This window comes from Rhinoraja longicauda, chromosome 38 (assembly GCF_053455715.1).
Source record: "Rhinoraja longicauda isolate Sanriku21f chromosome 38, sRhiLon1.1, whole genome shotgun sequence".
In the NCBI taxonomy this organism is placed as follows: domain Eukaryota; kingdom Metazoa; phylum Chordata; class Chondrichthyes; order Rajiformes; family Arhynchobatidae; genus Rhinoraja; species Rhinoraja longicauda.
Window position 1 is genome coordinate 6,827,717 of NC_135990.1, and position 24,496 is coordinate 6,852,212.

Here is a 24,496-nt window from a genome sequence, read left to right on the forward strand (position 1 = left end):
TTTACCAATTGCAAGAGGGCTTCTGTAATAAAATGTTAAAGATATTATATAAATACAATTTCTTGTCGCTGCACCTTCCTTAACACTGATATCGAACGTGGACTTTAGCTCGTGCAGCAATTAATGGATGTGTGGAGTGTAAAAACAGATGTGCTTCAATGTTAACAGGCCAAGATTTACTGAATTGAGATACAACATGGTAACAGGCCCTTCAGCCCATCGAGTCCACGGGGATTATTGGTCAACCGTTCTATGTTATCCCACTTTCACATCCACTCCCTACACACTAAGGGCAATTTACAGAGGCCGATTAGCCTGCAAACTCGATTACTGTGTACAGTTTTGGTCTCCAAATTTGAGGAAGGATATTCTTGCTATTGAGGGCGTGCAGCGTAGGTTTACTAGGTTAATTCCCGGAATGGCGGGACTGTCATATGTTGAAAGACTGGAGCGACTAGGCTTGTATACACTGGAATTGAGAAGGATGAGAGGGTATCTTATCAAAACATATAAGATTATTAAGGGGTTGGACACGTTAGAGGCAGGCAACATGTTCCCAATGTTGGGGGAGTCCAGAACAAGGGGCCACAGTTTAAGAATAAGGGGTAGGCCATTTAGAACTGGGATGAGGAAAAACTTTTTCAGTCAGAGAGCTGTGAATCTGTGGAATTCTCTGCCTCAGAAGGCAGTGGAGGCCAATTCTCTGAATGCATTCAAGAGAGAGCTAGATAGAGCTCTTAAGGATAGCGGAGTCAGGGGGTATGGGGAGAAGGCAGGAACGGGGTACTGATTGAGAATGATCAGCCATGATCACATTGAATGCATTCAAGAGAGAGCTAGATAGAGCTCTTAAGGATAGCGGAGTCAGGGGGTATGGGGAGAAGGCAGGAACGGGGTACTGATTGAGAATGATCAGCCATGATCACATTGATTGGCGGTGCTGGCTCGAAGGGCCGAATGGCCTCCTCCTGCACCTATTGTCTATTGTCTATAACACACGCGTCGTGGAGATGTGAGAGGAAACCAGGCCACCAAGAGGAAACCAATGCAGTCACAGGGAGAACGTGCAAACTCCACACAGACAGCACCCAAAGTCAGGATGGAACCTGGGTCTCTGGCGCTGTGAGGTAGTGGCTTGAACCACTGTGCCACCGTGCAGTCCCAACAGCATTAATATGATTGGTCAGAATCAGTCTGAAGAAGGGTCCCGACCCGAAAAGTCACCTATCCATGTTCTCCACAGATGCTGCCTGACCCTCTGAGTTACTCCAGCACTTTGTGTCCCTCTGTGTAAACTGGCATTTGCAGTTCCTTGTTTCTACATTCTAAAGTTTTGGACTGTTATACACACCTTCTCTGTGTCCAAGATTTTTTTTATTTAGATTTAGAGATATAGCGCAGAAACAGGCCCTTCCGCCCACCGGGTCCGCGCCGCCCAGCGATCCCCGCACACTAACACTATCCTACACCCACTAGGGACAATTTTTACATTTGCCCAGCCAATTAACCTACAAACCTGTACGTCTTTGGAGTGTAGGAGGAATCCGAAGATCTCGGAGAAAACCCACGCAGGTCACGGGGAGAACGTACAAACTCCGTACAGTACAGCGCCCGTAGTCAGGATCGAACCTGAGTCTCCGGCGCTGCATTCGCTGTAAGGCAGCAACTCTACCGCTGCGCAGGCTAGGAGGCATTGAAAAAACAAAATGAAGTCTGGGGTAAGATTGGTGTTGGTGAGAGGTTCAGCAACAGGTAGGGTTGCCAACTTTCTCACTCCCAAATAAGGGTCAAATGGTGACGTCATTGCCCCGCACCCCACGTGACCTCACCCAGCCAGCGGCCTCGTGCTCCCGCTGCACCAATGCCGGACGCCCGGGCCGGGAGGCGGGTTGCTAAGCAACCTCCATTAGGGGTGGCCGGGCCCCCGGGCCTACAGCATCCCCTGGGCCTACAGTGCCCTGGCCTACAGGTCGGCATGGTGGCGCAGCAGTAGAGTTGCTGCCTTACAGTGAATGCAGCACCAGAGACTCAGGTTCGATCCTGACTACGGGCGCCGTCTGTACGGAGTTTGTACGTTCTCCCCGTGACCTGCGTGGGTTTTCTCCGAGATCTTCGGTTTCCTCCCACACTCCAAAGACGTACAGGTTTGTAGGTTAATTGACTGGGTAAAATGTAAAAATTGTCCCTAGTGGGTGTAGGATAGTGTTAATGTGCGGGGATCGCTGGGCGGCGCGGACTCGGTGGGCCGAAGGGCCTGTTTCCGCACTGTATCTCTAAATCTAAAATCTACAGTGTCCGGGCCTACTGTGCCCGAGCCTATTACGGGACAAGGGCGGTCCCGTACGGGATAAACCAATTTAGCCCAATATATGGGATGTCCCGGCTAATACGGGACTGTTGGCAACCCAAGCAACAGGTGAGCTAAGGTAGGCCAAGGGTGTGTAGGTTAAGTGGTCTCTATAAAATTGGCCTTAATGTGCAGGGAGTGGTTGTGAAAGTGGGATAACATGGAACTAGTATGAATAGGTGATCGATGGTGGACATGGACTCAGTGGGCCGATGGGCCTGTTTTCATGCTGTTTCTCGAAACCAAACTAGTGTTTAGTGTGCTGGAAATAGGTGGTCACAATAAGGGGGAAAATTGTTGTGTGTTTGTCCAGCCCTGTGTGTTTGCTGATTGTCATTCATCCACAGTAATATCCAGCTTCATTCTTGGAACTGAAATCAATACCATTGAACTCTGCATCCCTTTTCAATATCCCTCAGGAATTTGGCCATTAAATATTCAGCCAAAGCCTCGACACGTTAAGCAGCCATTAGGACAAAGTTGTTCCCATTTCCCATTTACTGGCTGTAGAGTTGCCAACTGTCCCGTATTAGCCGGGACATCCCGTATTTTGGGCTAAATTGGTTTGTCCCGTAAGGGACCGCCCTTGTCCCGTATTAGGCCCGGGCGGCGCTGTCGGCCTAACGGAGGTTGCGTAGCAACCCACCTCCCAGCCCGGGAGGCCGCCATTGGTGGAGCAGGTGCACGTGGCCGCCGGCTGGGTGGGGTCACGTGGGGCGCGGGGCGGTGATGTCACCTTGTCCCTCATTTGGGAGTGAGGTAGTTGGCAACCCCTGACTGGCTCCCACAGTTACACTGCACCTGTGTCTCAGACAGATTGCCATCTTAGAAAACAATCTGCATGGCGATTTGACGATGATGAATTGTTTGGTCACTTTTACCCAGCGACAAAGTTACAAACCGTACACATCCCTTCTTTGTTCCTCCCCACCAGGTCCCCGTTGGTCTTGGCACCCCCCCCCCCCCACCCCCCATGCCGGGTCTTCATTGGTCTTGGCACCCCCCACGCCGACTCCCCATTGGTCTTGGCACCCCCACCCCCACCCTGTGTCCTCATTGGTCTTGGCACCCCCCGCCCTCCCCACCACCCACGCTGGGTCCTCATTGGTCTTGGCACCCCCCCACGCCGGGTCCTCATTGGTTTTGGCACCCACCCAACCCCCCCCCCCACGCTGGGTCTTCATTGGTCTTGGCACCCCCCACGCCGGGTCCTCATTGGTTTTGCCCCCCCCCCCCCATGCCTGGTCCCCCTCAGTTCTTGAGGCTCAAACCTTGTCGCGTCCTGACCCAGCCTCAGCCACTCCCGATCTCGGCCGCAGAGGCTCCGACTCAGCATCAGGGCTCCTCTTGACATCATCCCGATCCGACCTCAAGACCCCGACCCGACCAGCCCACTCTGACCGCTCATAAGATCATAAGGTCATAAGTGATAGTAGAATTAGGCCATTCGGCCCATCAAGTCTACTTCAGCATTGCATGCTGCTTTATGCCACTGCCTCAATAGCAAGAATATCCTTCCTCAAATTTGGAGACCAAAACTGCACACAGTACTCCAGGTGCGGTCTCACATTCAATCGTTGATTCGATCTATCTCTCCCTCTTAACCTCATTCTCCTGCCTTCTCCCCATAACCCCTGACATCTGTGCTAATCGGTCAGGCGACAGAGGAGTATTTTCCCCCACTGGGTGCCGTTACCTATGGACAAGGCAGCTCGGAGTGGGTGGGGAAGGATGTGCTGGCCCTGGAGAGTGTCCAGTGGAAGTTCACAAGAACGATCCTAGGTTAACATATGATTAGCGTTTGGCGACACTGAGCCTGTACTCCATGGAGTTTAGAAGAATGAGGGGGGACCTCATTGAAACGCACAGAATAGTGAAAGGCCTGGATAGAGTGGATGTGGAGAGGATGTTTCCACTAGTGGGAGAGTCCAGGACTAGAGGTCACAGCCTCAGAATTAAAGGACGTCCCTTTAGGAAGGAGATGAGAAGAAATTTCTTGACTCAGAGGGTGGTGAATCTGTGGAATTCTTTGCCATAGAAGGCTGTGGAGGCCAAGTCAGTGGATGTTCAGCAATTAAGGCAGAGGTAGATAGACTCTTGATTGGTACGGGTGTCGGGTTGTGGGGAGAAGGCAGGAGAATGGGGTTAGGAGGGAGAGATAGATCAGCCAGGATTGAATGGCGGAGTAGACTTGATGGGCAGAATGGCCTCATTCTGTTCCTATCACTGATGAACATGAAAACACACACACGAACACACACACACACACACACACACACACACACACACACACACACACACACACACACACACATGAACACACACATACACATCCACACACACACACACACGGACACACACACACACACACACATCACACACACACACACACACACACAAGAACACACACACATCCACACACACACACACACACACACACACACACACACACAAGAACACACACACGAACACACACACACACACACACACACAAGAACACACACACACACACACATGAACATACACATACACATCCACACACACACACACACACACACACACACACATGAACACACACATACACACACACACACACACACACACACACACACACACGACACACACACACACACACACACACACACACACACAAGAACACACACACGAACACACACACACACACACACACACACACATACACTGGAATTTAGAAGGATGAGAGGGGATCTTATCGAAACGTATAAGATTATTAAGGGGTTGGACACGTTAGAGGCAGGAAACATGTTCCCAATGTTGGGGGAGTCCAGAACAAGGGGCCACAGTTTAAGAATAAGGGGTCGGCCATTTAGAACAGAGATGAGGAAAAACTTTTTCAGTCAGACAGTTGTGAATCTGTGGAATTCTCTGCCTCAGAAGGCAGTGGAGGCCAATTCTCTGAATACATTCAAGAGAGAGCTAGATAGAGCTCTTAAGGATAGCGGAGTCAGGGGGTATGGAGAGAAAGCAGGAACGGGGTACTGATTGAGAATGATCAGCCATGATCACATTGAATGGCGGTGCTGGCTCAAAGTGCCGAATGGCCTCCTCCTGCACCTATTATCTATTGACTATTGTCTATTGTCTATTGAATGGCGGAGTAGACTTGATGGGCAGAATGGCCTAATTCTACTCCTATACCTTATGACCGCGGTGGGCGAGTCTGGCCCGTCCTGAGCCTCCTCCATTGTCATAGAGTGCGGCCAAACGCAAATTAGAGGAGCAGCACCTCATATATTTACCCAAAACCCGAACCGTTGTAAGTGGAGATACGACCCCACGGGAAGTTTCACTCTCCACAGTAATGCCCCCATCCTTGGCTTGCAGTCCAATGGTGAGGAAACTCTGATTGCATTGAACACAAAGGTGGCACGGCTGACAATTTGGGTCGGGACCCATCTTCATATTTTATGTGCTCTACTCATTAAACTGAAACACCACCCCCCCCCCCTCCCCCTCCACCTCCCCCTCCCCCTCCCAGGAGAAAGCCAGAGAGTTTCACCCAAAGATACTAGAGGAACAAGATAGACCACTCGACACTAAAAACCGTAGAACGTCACGGCGCCATTTTAGTCGGCAGAAACTTGCAGAAACATTTTAAAAGAAAAATAACAAAAACCTGTGAGTTGATAGATGGGATATATTCTGCATTTTTATGGTATCATCACACATACTGTTCCCCCAAAACACTGATTACACTGCGAGAGGCAGAGCGAACGGTGGGTTTTGCTTACTAAAATGGCGGACGTTACGCTCCTTTGCATACTACACTTCAGTATAGGCGATTTCAAGGGTGGTCCATCTTGCTCCTCTAGTATCTTTGGTTTCAACAATTAAAGGCGCAGCGGTAGAGTTGCTGCCTTACTGCACCTGAGGCCTGGTTTCAATCCTGACTACGGAAGCTATCTACACAGAGTTTATACGCTCTCCCTGTGACTGCGTGGGTTTCCTCCTGATGCCCCGGTTTCCAGCGACATCCCAAAGACGTGCGAGTTTGTCGGTCAATTGGCTTCTGTGTGCAGGATAGATTAGTGCGGCACGGTGGCGCAGCGGTAGAGTTGCTGCCTTACAGCGAATGCAGCGCCGGAGACTCAGGTTCGATCCTGACTACGGGCGCCGTCTGTACGGAGTTTGTACGTTCTCCCCGTGACATGCGTGGGTTTTCTCTGAGATCTTCGGTTTCCTCCCACACTCCAAAGACGTACAGGTATGTAGGTTAATTGACTGGGTAAATGTAAAAATTGTCCCTAGTGTGTGTAGGATAGTGTTAATGTGCGGGGATCGCTGGGCGGCGCGGACTCGGTGGGCCGAAGGGCCTGTTTCCGCGCTGTATCTCTAAAAAATTAGCATGAGTGATGGTCGGCACGGACTCGGTGGGCTGAAGGGCCCATTTCCAGGCTGTATCTCCCTAAACATACATCATGGCTGACACAAAACAGAACTGGAGCCAGTCCTTCTTTTACTTTAACCCTATGTCTTGGCGTCAGAAGCTCTAAATTGAATTATCACTATATTATCCGGCAAGGCTATTGATTTTCTCTGGTATTCAGAGGCTTTTGGTTTCTGAAACAAAAAACGTGGAGAAATACATTGAAGAGCGTCTCATCCATCGATTGCTGGACTGCCCTTTCACTGTCACTGTTTGCTCACCGACTCAAATTGCTTTCAGAGCTATGAGCTGAAACGCAGCGTTCCTGCTTTTGAATCTTGCATGAAAAGCCCGTATTCAGGAGGTCTGAACGGTAACAAAAGGAGATAAAAGGATATGAGAAGAATGATATTCGGAGGCAGTGCAATATGGAAGTCATTTTTGTTCATCCAATCAATAAATCTGTGGAATTCATTGCCACAGAAGGCAGTGGAGGCTAAGTCAATGGATATTTTTAAGGCATTGATAGACAGATTCTTAATTAGTACGGATGTCAGGGGTGATGGGTAGAAGGCAGGAAAATGGGGGTAGGAGGGAAAGATAGATCAGCCATGATTGTGTGGCGGTGCTGAACTTTAGCAGTGCTGAACTACTATCTAACGCTTTGGTGACCCTCAGACTATCCGTGATCGGACTTTGCTGGCTTTACCTTGCACTGTGACTGGGGTCACATGACTGGGGTCACTGGGGTCACAGTTCAAGGTAAAGCCAGCAAAGTCCGATTGGGGTCACAGTTTAAGGATAAGGGGGAAGTCTTTTAGGACCGAGATGAGAAAGTTTTTTTTCACACAGAGAGCGGTGAATCAGTGGAATTCTCTGCCACAGAAGGTAGTTGAGGCCAGTTCATTGGCTATATTTAAGAGGGAGTTAGATGTGGCGCTTGTGGCTAAAGGGATCAGGGGGTAGGGAGAGGTACGGGATACTGAGTTGGATGATCAGCCATGATCATATTGAATGGCGGTGCGTACAGGCTTGAAGGGCCGAATGGCCTACTCCTGCACCTATTGTCTATGTTTCTATGTTTCTATGTTATTCCCTTATCACTTATATCTATACTGTAAATGGATCTATTGTAATCATGTACTGTTTTCACACTGACTGGTTAGGACGCAAGAATTTTTTTTCACTGTACCTCGATACACGTGACAATAAACTACACTGAGTTAAACTGAACTAGAGTGGACATGACGGGCCGAATGGCCTAATTCTGCTCCTAGCACTCGTGAAAAATGCAAAAAGAGGACTTTGAAGCAAAGTAATCCCAGTTTTCGAAGTCATTCAGGGGAATTCAAAGTCATGCGTGTTGCTTTACATGTGATATGCTAAGCTCTTGGTCACAATTGAAACTCTCGTCGACTATGAGGGAAAGAAAAGGGGTTGGACATGTTAGAGGCAGGAAACATGTTCCCAATGTTGGGGGAGTCCAGAACCAGGGGCCACAGTTTAAGAATAAGGGGTAGGCCATTTAGAACAGAGATGAGGAAAAACTTTTTTAGTCAGAGAGTTGTGAATCTGTGGAATTCTCTGCCTCAGAAGGCAGTGGAGGCCAATTCTCTGAATACATTCAAGAGAGAGCTAGATAGAGCTCTTAAGGATAGCGGAGTCAGGGAGTATGGGGAGAAGGCAGGTACGGGGTACTGATTGAGAATGATCAGCCATGATCACATTGAATGGCGGTGCTGGCTCGAAGGGCCGAATGGCCTACTCCTGCACCTATTGTCTATTGTCTATTGTCTATTGTAAAACGGCAGATGCTGGTTTAAATCGAAGGTAGACACAAAATGCTGGAGTAACTCAGCGGGCCAGGCAGCATCTCGGGAGAGAAGGAATGGGTGACGTTTCGGGTCGAGACCCTTCTTCAGACTGTGAGGGTATATCTGTGTGTGGGGAGAAGCGACCATGTATCAAGTGGATCCAACAGCAGTAAAGGTCCATATGTGGAGCACTCAGTGTGGGGCTGAGTACATACACCATGTGAAACAACGGTGGATCTCGAGATTGGGTAAATCTACAGTAAAGATAATGAACCTGTTCAAAGGAGATTTCCAAAGCAATTACCCAGAGAGTGGTGGGAGCCTGGAATATACCGGCAGGGGAGGTGGAGAAGCATAAGTTCATAAGTGATAGCAGCCGATTAGGCCACTCGGCCCATCTAGTATACTCCGCCATTCCATCATGGCTGATCTATCTCTCCCTCCTAACCCCATTCTCCTGCCTTCTCCCCATAACCTCTGACACCCGTACTAATCAAGAATCTATCTATCTCTGCCTTAAAAATATCCATTGACTTGGCCTCCACAGCCTTCTGTGGCTGATACAGCAGCAACATTTTCTCCTGTGTCAAGAGGTGAATTGATCGGGTGAGTCTTTTACTCAGGGAAAGGGAATCAAGGGCGGCACGGTGGCGCAGCGGTAGAGTTGCCGTCTTACAGCGAATGCAGCGCCAGAGACCCGGGTTCGATCCCGACTACGGGTGCTGTCTGTACGGAGTTTGTACGTTCCCTGTGACCTGCGTGGGTTTTCTCCGAGATCTTCGGTTTCCTCCCACACTCCAAAGACGTACTGGTTTGTAGGTTAATTGGCTTGGTAAGTGTAAAGGTTTTGCCTGGTGGGTGTAGGATAGTGTTAATGTGCAGGGATCGCTGGTCGGCGCGGACCCGGTGGGCCGAAAGGGCCTGTTTTTGCGCTGCATCTCTAAACCAGAGGACATAGGTTTAAGGTGAGAGGGCAAAGATTTAATAGGAATCTGAGGGGCAACTTTTTCACACAGAGGGTGGGGAGTAGATGAAACGGAGGCAGGTACTATAACAACATTCAAAAATAATTTGGACAGGTTAGTGGATAGGAAAGCTTTAGAGGGATGTGGGTCGGGCATGGCTAGGTGGGACTAGCATAGATGGGGCAAGTTGGGCCGAGGGGCCTGTTTCCACACTGTATGACTCCTTGGGCATTTACATAGACACATAAATAGGCGGAGAGTAGAGGGGCATGGACCATGTCCAGATTGGCACCCTGGCTAGCACAGACATGGAGGGCCGAATGGCCTGTTCCTTTGCTCTACTGTTCGATGTTACTGATAGTTTGGGAGAATGAAATCTAGCACCAACAAACTAAAAATGGTTAATATTGATTATATTGACTTATAATTATTTTTAAAATACCCTGAACCGTCTTTCAGTGATTGGTTTGGTTTGGCCATTGTTGTTTAATGGCTATCTTGGATTTTCCACTCATTAAATGCGATTTTATGGCTGTCATGTTCCTTGCCTGTACATTGTTCAATCGAGCATTGTCCTGCTGGCGGTAAGTCTTAATAACAGACCAGGTTCGACAAAAGAAATGGTCCGTGACTAACAATGTGTAATGTCTAGCCACTCCAAGCCCTCTGCTTGAAGCTGACAGACTGGGATTAAGTGTGTGCATTAGAACGATGCTCCCAGTCACTGCCATCTAAAGCTCGCATATCAATGCCTGACAGAAAGAAGGCGATAATAATTATAACGATATACCGTGTATGTTATGCCAATGCTACGAACTTGGCACGGCGTCACAGCGGTAGAGTTGCTGCCTTACAGCGAATGCAGCGCCGGAGACTCAGGTTCGATCCTGACTACGGGCGCCGTCTGTACGGAGTTTGTACGTTCTCCCCGTGACCTGCGTGGGTTTTCTCCGAGATCTTCGGTTTCCTCCCACACTCCAAAGGCGTACAGGTATGTAGGTTAATTGACTGGGTGATATGTAAAAATTGTCCCTAGTGTGTGTAGGATAGTGTTAATGTGCGGGGATCGCTGGGCGGCATGGACTCGGTGGGCCGAAGGGCCTGTTTCTGCACTGTATCTCTAAATCTAACAAATCTAAACTTCACCCCATCATTGCCCCTCTCCAGCACGCGTGTTTTTAAGAATGTTGTGTGGTAGAAGGAACTACTGGTGCTGGTTTACATCGAAGATAGACACAAAATCAGCAGGACCGGCAGCATCTCTGGATAGAAGGAATGGGCGATGTTTCCGGTCCGAAGAAGGCTCTCGACCCAAAAGATCACCCATTGCTTCTCTCGAGAGATACTGCCTGCCCCGCTGAGTTACTCCAGCATTTTGAAGAACGTCTGTCGCTCAACGATGCTCTATGCCAACTGTAACTCAGGGTGGGGGGGGGGGGTTTAGCAGTCTCCCCTCAGACCTCAAGGTTGCTGGTTCAAGTCCCGCTCCGAAGACTCCAACAATAAAGATGATATTCACCAAAGAAAGCCCATCGATGACTCTTCTTCCTTAGAAGATTGAGCTGAGAACCCCCCCCCCCCCCCCCCCACCGATGAAGGAGCTGGATCGCCCCGATGAGGAAGGCCCGCCGCCGGCTACGGGAGCCAAGATCGTCCCGGCAACGGAAGGTTAGAGGCCTCCGACCGCTGGAGGACAAAGAAGGGAGAGATTGAACTTTTCTTCGCCTTCCATCACAGTGAGGAATGCGAAGGAGTCACTGTGGTGGATGGTCATGTTAAAATGTATTTTTTGCGTGTCCTGTTGCTTTTTATTGTTATGACTGTACGGCAAATGAAGTTTCTCGTATGTTGCAAGACATACTTGGCTAATAAAGTATCGTGATTGTGATTTCAGGATGTCGACGAATACTCCATAAAACATCTACAGGTGCCCTGTAGCGAGCAGGCTACCTGTTTTGAAAACTCAAATAGCCAGGAGCACTGGAAAGCACAGAGAATGGCATGTTGGCATTCATAGCAAGAGGATTTGAGTTTAGGAGCTGGGAGGTTCTGCTGCAGTTGTACAGGGCCTTGGTGAGACCGCACCTGGAGTATTGTGTACAGTTTTGGTCTCCTAATCTGATGAAAGACATTCTAGCCTTAGAGGGAGTACAGAGAAGGTTCACCAGATTGATCCCTGGGATGGCAGGACTTTCATATGAAGAAAGACTGGATAGACTGGGCTTATACTCGCTGGAATTTAGAAGACTGAGGGAGGATCTTATTGAAACATATAACATTCTTAAGGGGTTGGAGAGGCTAGATGCGGGAAGATTGTTCCCGATGTTGGGGAAGTCCAGAACAAGGGGTCACAGCTTAAGGATAAGGGGGAAGTCTTTTAGGACCGAGATGAGAAAGTTTTTTTTTCACACAGAGAGTGGTGAATCTGTGGAATTCTCTGCCACAGAAGGTAGTTGAGGCCAGTTCATTGGCTATATTTAAGAGGGAGTTAGATGTGGCCCTTGTGGCTAAAGGGATCAGGGGGTATGGAGAGAAAGCAGGTACAGGATACTGAGTTAGATGATCAGCCATGATCATATTGAATGGCGGTGCAGGCTCGAAGGGCCGAATGGCCTACTCCTGCACCTATTTTCTATGTTTCTATGTTTCTGGCTGAGGGGCTGGTGCAGAGAGCAATTTAGATTTCTGGACCACTGGGATCTCTTCTGGGCTAGGGGTGACTTGTACAAAAGGGACGGGTTACATCTTAACAGCAGGGGGACAAACATTCTGACAGGCAGGTTTGCTAGTGCGACACCTGTGGCTTTAAACTAAGTAGTGGGGGGGAGGGGTTAACAAATTGTGAATATGAAGATATTCAATATGAAGATATCACTAGCCAATAATATAAAGGAGGATAGCAAAAGTTTTTTTAGGTACGTGAAGAGGAAAAAAATAGTCAAGGCAAATGTGGGTCCCTTGAAGACAGAAGCAGGGGAATTTATTATGGGGAACAAAGAAATGGCAGACGAGTTCAACCGTTACTTCGGATCTGTCTTCACTGAGGAAGATACACACAATCTCCCAAATGTTCTAGGGGCCGGAGAACCTAGGGTGATGGAGGAACTGAAGGAAATCCACATTAGGCAGGAAATTGTTTTGGGTAGACTGATGGGACTGAAGGCTGATAAATCCCCAGGGCCTGATGGTCTGCATCCCAGGGTACTTAAGGAGGTGGCTCTCGAAATAGTGGAAGCATTGGAGATCATTTTTCAATGTTCTATAAATTCAGGATCAGTTCCTGTGGATTGGAGGATAGCAAATGTTATCCCACTTTTCAAGAAGGGAGGGAGAGAGAAAACGGGTAATTATAGACCAGTTAGCCTGACATCAGTGGTGGGGAAGATGCTGGAGTCAATTATAAAAGACGAAATTGCTGAGCATTTGGATAGCAGTAACGGGATCATTCCGAGTCAGCATGGATTTACGAAGGGGAAATCATGCTTGACAAATCTACTGGAATTTTTTGAGGATGTAACTAGGAAAATTGACAGGGGAGAGTCAGTGGATGTGGTGTACCTCGACTTTCAGAAAGCCTTCGACAAGGTCCCACATAGGAGATTAGTGGGCAAAATTAGAGCACATGGTAGGGTACTGACATGGATAGAAAGTTGGTTGGCAGACAGACAGCAAAGAGTGGGGATAAATGGGTCCCTTTCAGAATGGCAGGCAGTGACCAGTGGGGTACCGCAAGGTTCGGTGCTGGGGCCCCAACTATTTACGATATACATTAATGACTTAGATGAAGGGATTAAAAGTACCAGATGATACTAAGCTGGGGGGTAGTGTGAATTGTGAGGAAGATGCAATAAGGCTGCAGGGTGACTTGGACAGGTTGTGTGAGTGGGCGGATACATGGCAGATGCAGTTTAATGTAGATAAGTGTGAGGTTATTCACTTTGGAAGTAAGAATGGAAAGGCAGATTATTATCTGAATGGTGTCAAGTTAGGAAGAGGGGATGTTCAACGAGATCTGGGTATACTAGTGCATCAGTCACTGAAAGGAAGCATGCAGGTACAGCAGGCAGTGAAGAAAGCCAATGGAATGTTGGCCTTCATAACAAGAGGAGTTGAGTATAGGAGCAAAGAGGTCCTTCTACAGTTGTACCGGGCCCTGGTGAGACCGCACCTGGAGTACTGTGTGCAGCTTTGGTCTCCAAATTTGAGGAAGGATATTCTTGCTATTGAGGGCGTGCAGCGTAGGTTCACTAGGTTAATTCCCGGAATGGCGGGACTGTCGTATGTTGAAAGGCTGGAGCAATTAGGCTTGTATACACTGGAATTTAGAAGGATGAGGGGGGATCTTATTGAAACATATAAGATAATTAGGGGATTGGACACATTAGAGGCAGGAAACATGTTCCCAATGTTGGGGGAGTCCAGAACAAGGGGCCACAGTTTAAGAATAAGGGGTAGGCCATTTAGAACGGAGATGAGGAAGAACTTTTTCAGTCAGAGAGTGGTGAAGGTGTGGAATTCTCTGCCTCAGAAGGCAGTGGAGGCCAGTTCGTTGGATGCTTTCAAGAGAGAGCTGGATAGAGCTCTTAAGGATAGCAGAGTGAGGGGGTATGGGGAGAAGGCAGGAACGGGGTACTGATTGAGAGTGATCAGCCATGATTGCATTGAATGGCGGTGCTGGCTCGAAGGGCTGAATGGCCTACTCCTGCACCTATTGTCTATTGTCTATTGTCTATCCCACGACAGAAGGGGGAGGAGTTGTACAGTTTGAGAGCCCCAGGGAAGAAGGATTTCCTGTGGCGTTCTGTGCTGCATCTTGGTGGAACCAGTCTGTTGCTGAAGGTGCTCCTCAGGTTGATCGGTGTGCCCATGGAGCGGGTGAGCTGTATTGTCCAGGATGCTCCGCAGTTTGAGGATCGTCCTCCCCTCCGAGACCACCTCCTATGAATCCAACTCCATCCCCAGGACATATGACAGTCAAACACCCTTGACTGAAGCCCCTCGCCATGTTGGGGGGAATATCTGTACCCCTAGAAATAGTGACTTCTGGATGAGGTGCAAACTCAGCTTAATTTGTCTCATGGTAGAAAATTTGCTTAGGCAAGCTGATTAGTTAGGGCGTTCAAGGTTATGGGGAGAAGGTAGGAGAATGGTGTTGAGAGGACAAAATAGACCAGCCAAGACTGAAGGGCGGAGTAGACTCGATGGGCCGAATGGCCTAATTCTGCTCCTAATTCTTATGGTCTAATTTGCTATGCATCCTACATTCTGGTGAGTCTATCTCGGAGCTGAGGGTCAGGAGAATTTGATATTCAGCCCCTCAGTCTAAAGCTGCCAAGGCTGACTCACTTTAGTTTAGTTTAGTTTAGTTTAGTAGACAATAGACAATAGGCAATAGACAATAGGTGCAGGAGGAGGCCATTCGGCCCTTCGAGCCAGCACTGCCATTCAATGTGATCATGGCTGATCATTCTCAATCAGTACCCCACTCCTGCCTTCTCCCCATACCCCCTGACTCCGCTATCCTTAAGAGCTCTATCTAGCTCTGTCTTGAATGCATTCAGAGAATTGGCCTCCACTGCCTTCTGAGGCAGAGAATTCCACAGATTCACAACTCTCTGACTGAAAAAGTTTTCCCTCATCTCAGTTCTAAATGGCCTACCCCTTATTCTTAAACTGTGGCCCCTTGTTCTGGACCTCCCCAACATTGGGAACACGTTTCCTGCCTCTAACATGTCCAACCCCTTAATAATCTTATACGTTTCGATAAGATCTCCTCTCATCCTTCTAAATTCCAGTGTATACAAGCCTAGTCGCTCCAGTCTTTCAACATATGACAGTCCCGCCATTCCGGGAATTAACCTAGTAAACCTACGCTGCACGCCCTAGTTTAGAGATACTGAGCAGAAATATGCCCTTCGGCCCACAGAGTCCAAACCGACCAGCGATCTCTGCACACTAACACTATCCTACACACACCATGGATAACTTACACTTATACCAAGCCAATTAACCTACAAACCTGGATGTCTTTGGAGTGTGGGAGGAAACCGAAGATCTCAGTGAAAACCCACGCAGTCACGGGGAGAACGCACAAACTCCGTACAGACAGCACCCGTGGTCGGGATCGAACCCTGGTCTCCGGCGCTGTAGGGCAGCAACTCTACCGCTGCGCCACCGTGCCACCCACTCAAACTTGAATGTTTTCAACAGGGACGCATTTCAGTGTGATCCCACTTTACTTATGGCTCCAACAGTCTAAGCTCCACTTATGCCACTTTACTTGTTGTTAGCCGGTTTGTTAATTTTAGAAACAATGAGGTATACAGCACAGATATCAGCCTGAGCTGTAAACAAAGTGCTGGAGGAACTACGCAGGTCAGGAAACATTTGGGGAGTAAACAGAAAGGAGATATGTCAAGTCAAAGGTGTTTATTCACAAAATGCTGGAGTAACTCAGCAGGTCAGGCAGCATCTCAGGAGAGAAGGAATGGGTGACGTTTCGGGTCGAGACCCTTCTTCAGACTGATGTCAGGGGGGGCGGGACAAAGGAAGGATAGAGGTGGAGACAGGAAGATAGAGGGAGATCTGGGAAGGAGGAGGGGAAGAGAGGGACAGAAGAACTATCTAAAGTTGGAGAAGTCGATGTTCATACCGCTGGGCTGCAAACTGCCCAGGCGAAATAAGAGGTGCTGTTCCTCCAATTTCCGGTGGGCCTCACTATGGCACTGGAGGAGGCCCATGACAGAAAGGTCAGACTGGGAGTGGGAGGGGGAGTTGAAGTGCTCGGCCAGTCAAGGCCCTTCTTCAGACCCTATTCCCTCAGAATCAGAAGAAGGCCCCCTGACTTGAAACATTGCCTGTACATTCCCTCCATCAGATGCTGCCTGACCCACTGGGTTCTTCCAACACTTTGTGTTTGGCTCAGCATTCCAACATCTGCAGTATCTCTGAAGGCCAAATCGCCCTGTATAACTTCCCAGGGAGAAGTATTGTCAATGGGAAAAACGTGTTAGGTCCCAAAAGACATCTGGATCCAATAAAAGTTAATTCACATCCAAGTAATATCTTTCAATTTAATATAAATATAGCGCTGGGAAAAGCTGAAATGATGTAGACGATAATAACCTATTCTTTCTATTATAGAGAAATTGATCTGAAGTAATTTATCACAGGACAGGATAAAACTGCCTTTTATTAAAAAAATATGTGATTATCTACCGATCTGGCAATGACAATGTATTTTATGTAAAGTGCTAACAAATTATTGGAATTATGGGGCTAAGAACTTGTGCTTGAATAAATAAAAGACTTTTTTTTTCCACAAAGGGATTTATTAAAACTGCATTTGGTAGAATTCCTGAGGGTTTAACTAATTGTGACAGTGATGCACAATACAAGTCACCTCGAGTCCATCATTGTTCTTAAGAGATTCACTGTCTCTCTCATGTGCTCTAGGTTTCTGCAGGCAGGAATCTCCAGACGCTGTTAGAAAAGCTACTGACACCATGGCAACTGGTACATCAGAAAACATTCTGAACCTTCAGCATGAAAGGTTTGGAAATGTCCCCCATGAGGAAGAGGAGCGTGCAATCCCAGGTGTCAAGGCCGCGGGGAACAAGGAAGCCGCCAAAGTTCACTTATCAGAATAATGCAATTAACAGGCCATGCAGGGCATTTAACAAACATGTTTACAGTGCTTTTAATGGAGTAAATTATCACCAAGGTTGTCCAGTGAGAGGGAAATCAGACAACATTTGGCGCTGGCCCAGTACAAAATCCTCCTCATAACCTACAAAGCCCTCCATAACCTGGCCCCATCCTACCTGACCGACCTCCTCCACAGGCACACTCCCACCTGCACCCTCCGCTCTGCCGCTGCCAATCTCCTATCCCCCCCACATCCGGACCAAACTCAGATCCTGGGGGGACAGGGCTTTCTCCATCGCTGCTCCCACCCTATGGAACTCACTACCCCAAACCGTTAGAGACTCCTCCACACTCACCACATTCAAAACATCGCTGAAGTCTCACCTGTTCAGCACTGCCTTCAACCACTGAAGGTCACCTCACCTTCTGTCTCCTTTCTCTGTTCATTTATTTATTTACTTATTTATCTATTTATTCATTTCCCTATGTTCTCAAAATCTCTGTAAAGCGTCTTTGAGTATATGAAAAGCGCTATATAAATAAAATGCATTATTATTATTATTATTATTATTAACATTTGGTGCTGGGACTACAGGAAATGTTATTGGAGACTAGACCAAGTGGACCCGTTGGGCCCAAACCTCTCCTGCATTGGTGCAGCACCCTGTCCTCCCCCTCCCCCACTCTCTCCTCAACCCCCCCTCACCTCTCCCTTCTCCCCCCATCCCTCCCTCCTCCCCTCCCACTCCCCTCCTTTTAAACTTTAAAATGTGAATAACTTAAAAAATATAACACCGATTTCAATAAAACTACTTGCATTATCACTAAAGTGACAACGGTGAGTAAGGTGGGCCTAAAATTGTCGCGCTATCGTGCACCGTTTCGGCTGACGTTCAGTCACAAACAAGATAACAAACAAGAGTTTTGGTATATAGATGTTTACAGTGCTTTTAATGGAGTCAATTATCACCAAGGTTGTCCAGTGAGAGGGAAATCAGACAACATTTGGCGCTGGCCCTTCTGGAAATGTTATTGGAGATGACCAAAAGGTTGGCCAAATAGTCGGGTTTTAACGAGCATCTTGAATGGGCGGCGCGGCGGTAGAGTTGCTGCCTTACAGCACTTGCAGCGCCGGAGCCCCGGGTTCATTCCCTGTCTGCACGGAGTTTGTACGTTCTCCCCGTGACCGGGTGGGTTTTCTCCAAGATGTAAGGCAGCAAATCTACCGCTGTGCCACCGTGCCACCCGCCTTGTTGAAAATCAACAAACTACAGATGCTGGAAACAAGAAAAAAAAACAGAAAATGCTGGAATCACTCAACAGGTCAGCCAGCATCTGTGGAAAGGGAAACATGGGTTATTGGTTCAGGTGGAAGATTCTTGTGATGAACTCTGTTTCTCTTCCCACTGTTGCTATCCAAGCATTTCATGTTCTTAGTTTGACCATGTTCCTTGGACAACTCTACATCGGAAGAGATTGGATGCAAAGCGTCTTTTCTCTTTGGAATAATGTCAGAATGCCTGAAAGTGAACATGGACTCTGAATGCTGATTCCCTTATTGACAATAGACAATAGACAATAGGTGCAGGAGGAGGCCATTTGGCCCTTCGAGCCAGCACTGCCATTCAATATCATCATATCATATCATATATATACAGCCGGAAACAGGCCTTTTCGGCCCACCAAGTCCGTGCCGCCCAGCAATCCCCGCACATTAACACTATCCTACACCCACTAGGGACAATTTTTACATTTACCCAGCCAATTAACCTACATACCTGTACGTCTTTGGAGTGTGGGAGGAAACCGAAGATCTCGGAGAAAACCCACGCAGGTCACGGGGAGAACGTACAAACTCCTTACAGTGCAGCACCCGTAGTCAGGATCGAACCTGAGTCTCCGGCGCTGCATTCGCTGTAAAGCAGCAACTCTACCGCTGCGCTACCGTGCCGCCCAATGTGATCATGGCTGATCATTCTCAATCTGTACCCCATTCCTGCCTTCTCCCCATACCCCCTGACTCCGCTATCCTTAAGAGCTCTATCTAGCTCTCTCTTGAATGCATTCAGAGATTTGGCCTCCACTGCCCTCTGAGGCAGAGAATTCCACAGATTCACAACTCTCTGACTGAAAAAGTTTTTCCTCACCTCAGTTCTAAATGGCCTACCCCTTATTCTTCATGAGCACTTGGTGCCAAAGAGGAACCGAGCTGCAGGACCAAGGTGAAAGGTGAGGTCTGGGCCATTGTGCGCTTGCTCGTTCAGGAGGCAGGAGGGGCAGGATGAACTGTGAGGTTGCACCGTTCCACAAAGAGAATCAGCTTGGCCAAACTCCAGATCGATTAGCCTGCACCTCCAACTCCCAATTCCCCCTCTAATTTTAAAAAAAAGCACAATTATTCTACTGGCACTCTCACCTTACAACACCTCAACCAAATTGAAAGCAGAAGCACGACTTTGATAATGGCATGGCATCATGCCGGCTGAAAATATATCTATCTATCTCGTTTGTTTGTTTGTTCGTTCCTGAACTACAGCCAAAACGGTGCACGATAGCGCGACAATTTTAGGCCCCCCTTACTCACCGTCGTCCCTTTGGTGCTAATGGAAGACGTTTCATTGAAATCGGTGTTATATTTTTAACGTTATTCACATTTTAAAAGTTTAAATCTATCTCCTAGGGAGGGAGGGGGTGAGGGGGGGAGGGGGTGGAGGGAGGATAAGGGGGGGTTGAGGGGGATGGAGTTGGGGAGAGGGGAGAGGAAGGGGGAGGGGGAGGGGGAGGGGGAGATGGGGAGGAGAGGGAAGGTGGGGAGGAGAGGGTGCTGCACCAAAGCAGGAGAGGTTTGGGCCCAACGGGTCCACTTGGTCTAGTGTATAATTAAAAATACAATATGACTTTATCATAGGATTTTGTATCCACCAGGAAAGAATGCATGAGATTCCATCTCCCCTTAGATAGGGTCCTTGAATCATGAAGATTAAGTAATATACTCAGTGTAAGAAAATCACTGCAGATGCTGGTACAAATCGAAGGTATTTATTCACAAAATGCTGGAGTAACTCAGCAGGTCGGCCAGCATCTCAGGAGAGAAGGAATGGGTGACGTTTCGGGTCGAGACCCTTCTTCAGTCTGAAGAAGGGTCTCGGCCCGAAACGTCACCCATTCCTTCTGTCCTGCGATGCTGCCTGACCTGCTGAGTTACTCCAGCATTTTGTGAAGTAATATTGTCAGATCATTTCAATTATTTATCAATGGTTATAGAACCAAATGAGTCCAATGTTCTCACCAAGATGGAATCCGATGCACCAAGCTGGTGCCATCCATGGTAGTCTTGAGATGATGTTGGCGGAGACGGCCACAGGAGACCCTGCAGCAGCCAGGTCATAAGGTCATAAGTGATAGGAGCAGAATTAGGCCATTCAGCCCATCAAGTCTACTCCGCCATTCAATCATGGCTGATCTATCTCTCCCTCCTAACCCCATTCTCCTGACTTCTCCCCATAACCCCTGACACCCATACGAGATTAGTTTAGTTTAGTTTAGAGATACAGCGCGGAAACAGGCCCTTTGGCCCACCGAGTCCGCACCGACCAGCGACCCCCGCACATTAACACTATCCTACATACACTGGGGACAATTTTACATTTATACCAAGCCACTTAACCTACAAACATGCACGTCTTTGGAGTGTGGGAGGAAACCGAAGATCTCGCAGAAAGCCCACGCAGGTCACGGGGAGACCGTACAAACTCTGTACAGACGGCGCCCGTAGTCGGGATCGAACCGGGGTCTCCGCTTTGCAAGCGCTGTAAGGCAGCAACTCTACCGCTGCTCCACTGTGCCACCGGAGAGCTATCTATCCCTGCCTTAGAAATATCTATTGACTTGGCCTCACCAGCCTTCTGTGGGTGATTCAGCAGAATGAACGCAACCTAAGGTAGCCGCACGGAACAGCGGTGGGAGGAGCCGATGACATCACGCTGGGGCAGGCCGACCCCTGCTTCATCCATCGGGTGCCTCCAGGACACCAGGCCTTGAAATGAGAACACAAGAATTGTGTCTTCCCTTTTGGGCGGCAAGGTGGCGCAGCGGTAGAGTTGTTGCCTTACAGCGAATGCAGCGCTGGAGACTCAGGTTCGATCCTGACTACGGGCGCCGTCTGTACGGAGTTTGTACGTTCTCCCCGTGACCCGCGTGGGTTTTCTCCGAGATCTTCGGTTTCCTCCCACACTCCAAAGACGTACAGGTGTGTGGGTTTATTGGCCTGGTAAATGTAAAAATTGTCCCTAGTGGGTGCAGGATAGTGTTAGTGTGCGGGGATCGCTGGGCGGCGCAGACTCGGTGGGCCGAATCGCCCGTTTCTGCCCTGTATCTCTAAACTAAACTAAAATTGCACATCTCCTTGGACCAAGATCTTGCAACCTCCAATGTTTCAGACTTTGGAGGCAGCAAGATGGCACAGTAACATGGTGACTCTCTGCGTGTTGTTCCAGACAGCTGTGGAGGCCAAGTCAAGGGATATATATATGGGGAGAAGGCAGGAGAATGGGGTTAGGATTGAATGGCAGCACGGTGGAGTTGCTGCCTTACAGCGAATGCAGCGCCGGAGACTCAAGTTCGATCCCGACTACGGGCGCCGTCTGTACGGAGTTTGTACGTTCTCCCCATGACCTGCGTGGGTTTTCTCCGAGATCTTCGGTTTCCTCCCACACTCCAAAGACGTACAGGTATGTAGGTTAATTGGCTGGGCAAATGTTTTTTTTTTAATTGTCCCTAGTGTGTGTAGGATAGTGTTAGTGTGCGGGGATCGCTGGGCGGCACGGACCCGGTGGGCCGAAGGGCCTGTTTCTGCGCTGTATCTCTAAATCGGAAAAAAAATCTAAAATCTAGACTTGATGGGCCGAATGGCATTCTGCCCCAATAGTTTATGAACTTATGAAGTACCATTTTCTCGCTTAATGAGTGGCCATTGCTGGGCATGGATAGGTCAGGTTTGAAGGGATATGAGCCAAACGCAGGCAGGTGCAACTAGTGTATCTGGGACACGTTGGCCAGTGTGGGCAAGTTGGGCCGAAGGGCCTGTTTCCACACTGTAGGACTCTATGACTCAATGTCCCTTGATCCCAAGGCAATGCCCATGATAACAGAATCCAACACTAATAACTGAGGTTTGAAATTTTGGCTGCCATGCCTTTTTTACATTGCAAATGTTCAAACACAATCCCTGGTTTTTTTAATGTCCACAGTACATGAAAGGCACTATAGAAATGAAAGTTTGTTTTTGCTTCAAAGAAGGAATACAGCAAACAGTGCGGTTTCAAACAATTTCATGAATATCATTGCCTTTCTGTTCTTTAAAGTTGCAGCAAGGAATTACATTTCTGAAACCTGTTACCCCAGACAGCCAGGATTCATTCAGTAGAGCCAGCTGAGAGTCTGAGATGCAAGGAACTAATAATCCCTTTAGGGCAGCAGTTTAGATTATCACTGAGATTTCAGAAGCAATTTGCAGCATAGATTTCATAGCCTACAGAGTTAGTCGTGACTCAAAAGTCGCCTTGTGAATGACTGAAGCAATAACTTGAATCTTATCTAAATTCTCACAGGAAATATTAGCTTGGTACATTATTTAAGGCTGGCTTCATATCCTGTGCCTTGTGTCGAATGGTTTATAGTGATCCGCCCGCATCGAGCGGACGTACAGCACGAAGATCGACACGAGATGCTGGAGTAACTCAGCGGGTCAGAGGGCGTGTCTGGAGAGAAGGAACGGATGACGTCTCAAGGCGAGACCCTTCTTCAGACTTAGCTTAACTTAGCAAAAGATGTGAACGCCACCCCACACAGACTAGGGACAATTTACATTTCTACCAAGCCAATTAACCTACAAACCTGAACGTCTTTGGAGTGCGGGAGGAAACCGAAGATCTGGGAGAAAACCCACGTGGTCACGGGGAGAACGTACAAACTCCGTACAGACGGCACCCGTAGTGGGTATCGAACCCGGGTCTCCACGTTGCAAGCGCTGCAAAGCAGCAACTCTACCACTGCGCCAGCTTGCCGCCCGAGATCAATCTATCCCTGCCTTAGAAATATCTATTGACTTGGCCTCAACTGCCTTCTGTGGGTGATTGAGCAATAGACAATAGACAATAGGTGCAGGAGGAGGCCATTCGGCCCTTCGAGCCAGCGCCGCCATTCAATGTGATCATGGCTGATCATTCTCAATCAGTACCCCGTTCCTGCCTTCTCCCCATACCCCCTGACTCCGCTATCCTTAAGAGCTCTATCTAGCTCTCTCTTGAATGCATTCAGAGAATTGGCCTCCACTGCCTTCTGAGGCAGAGAATTCCACAGATTCACAACTCTCTGACTGAAAAGGTTTTTCCTCATCTCAGTTCTAAATGGCCGACCCCTGAGAGTCGGGGGTAAGGGAAATGAGTAATATAGATGGTGATGTAGAGATTTACAGAACAAATTAATGTAGACAGAAATAGAACAAATGAATGCAGAGAAATATAGACGTTGTAGAGAGATATGGAACAAATTAATGTAGACAGAAATAGAACAAATTAATGCAGAGAGATGTAAAACAAACAAATGTAGAAAGATAGAGAACAAATCCTCCAGTTTATCCCCATACAGTTGCTGTCAACACCGATGAATAAGATCCTCACTTTCAAAGAAAGCTATTAACATCAATTCAGAAACACGATCACTTCGTCTGCTAAACAATGAATGAAATATGTAGTTGCTGCAAAATGGTTGAAGATGGATTGTATCGGTAGGAGCTGCAGATGTTGGCTTAAACCGAAGAGACACAAAGTGCTGGAGTAACTCAGCGGGACGGGCAGCATCTCTGGAGAGAAGGAAAAGGTGAGATTTTGGGTCGAGACCCTTCTTCACACCAGTCTGGGGAAAGGGAAATGAGGGAAAACGCGCGGCACGGTGGCGCAGCGTTAGAGTTGCCGCCTTACAGCGAATGCAGCGCCTGAGACTCAGGTTCGATCCCGACTATGGGCGCCGTCTGTACGGAGTTTGTACGTTCTCCCCGGGACCTGCGTGGGTTTTCTCCGAGATCTTCGGTTTCCTCCCACACTCCAAAGACCTACAGGTTAATTGACTGGGTAAAATGTTTTTTTAAAAATTGTCCTTAGTGTGTAGGATAGTGTTAATGTGCGGGGATCGCTGGGCGGCACGGACTCGGTGGGCCGAAGGGCCTGTTTCCGCGCTGTATCTCTAAATCTAAATCTAAATAGATAGTGATATAGAGAGATATAGAACAAATGAATGTAGAGACAAATATAGAGCAAAC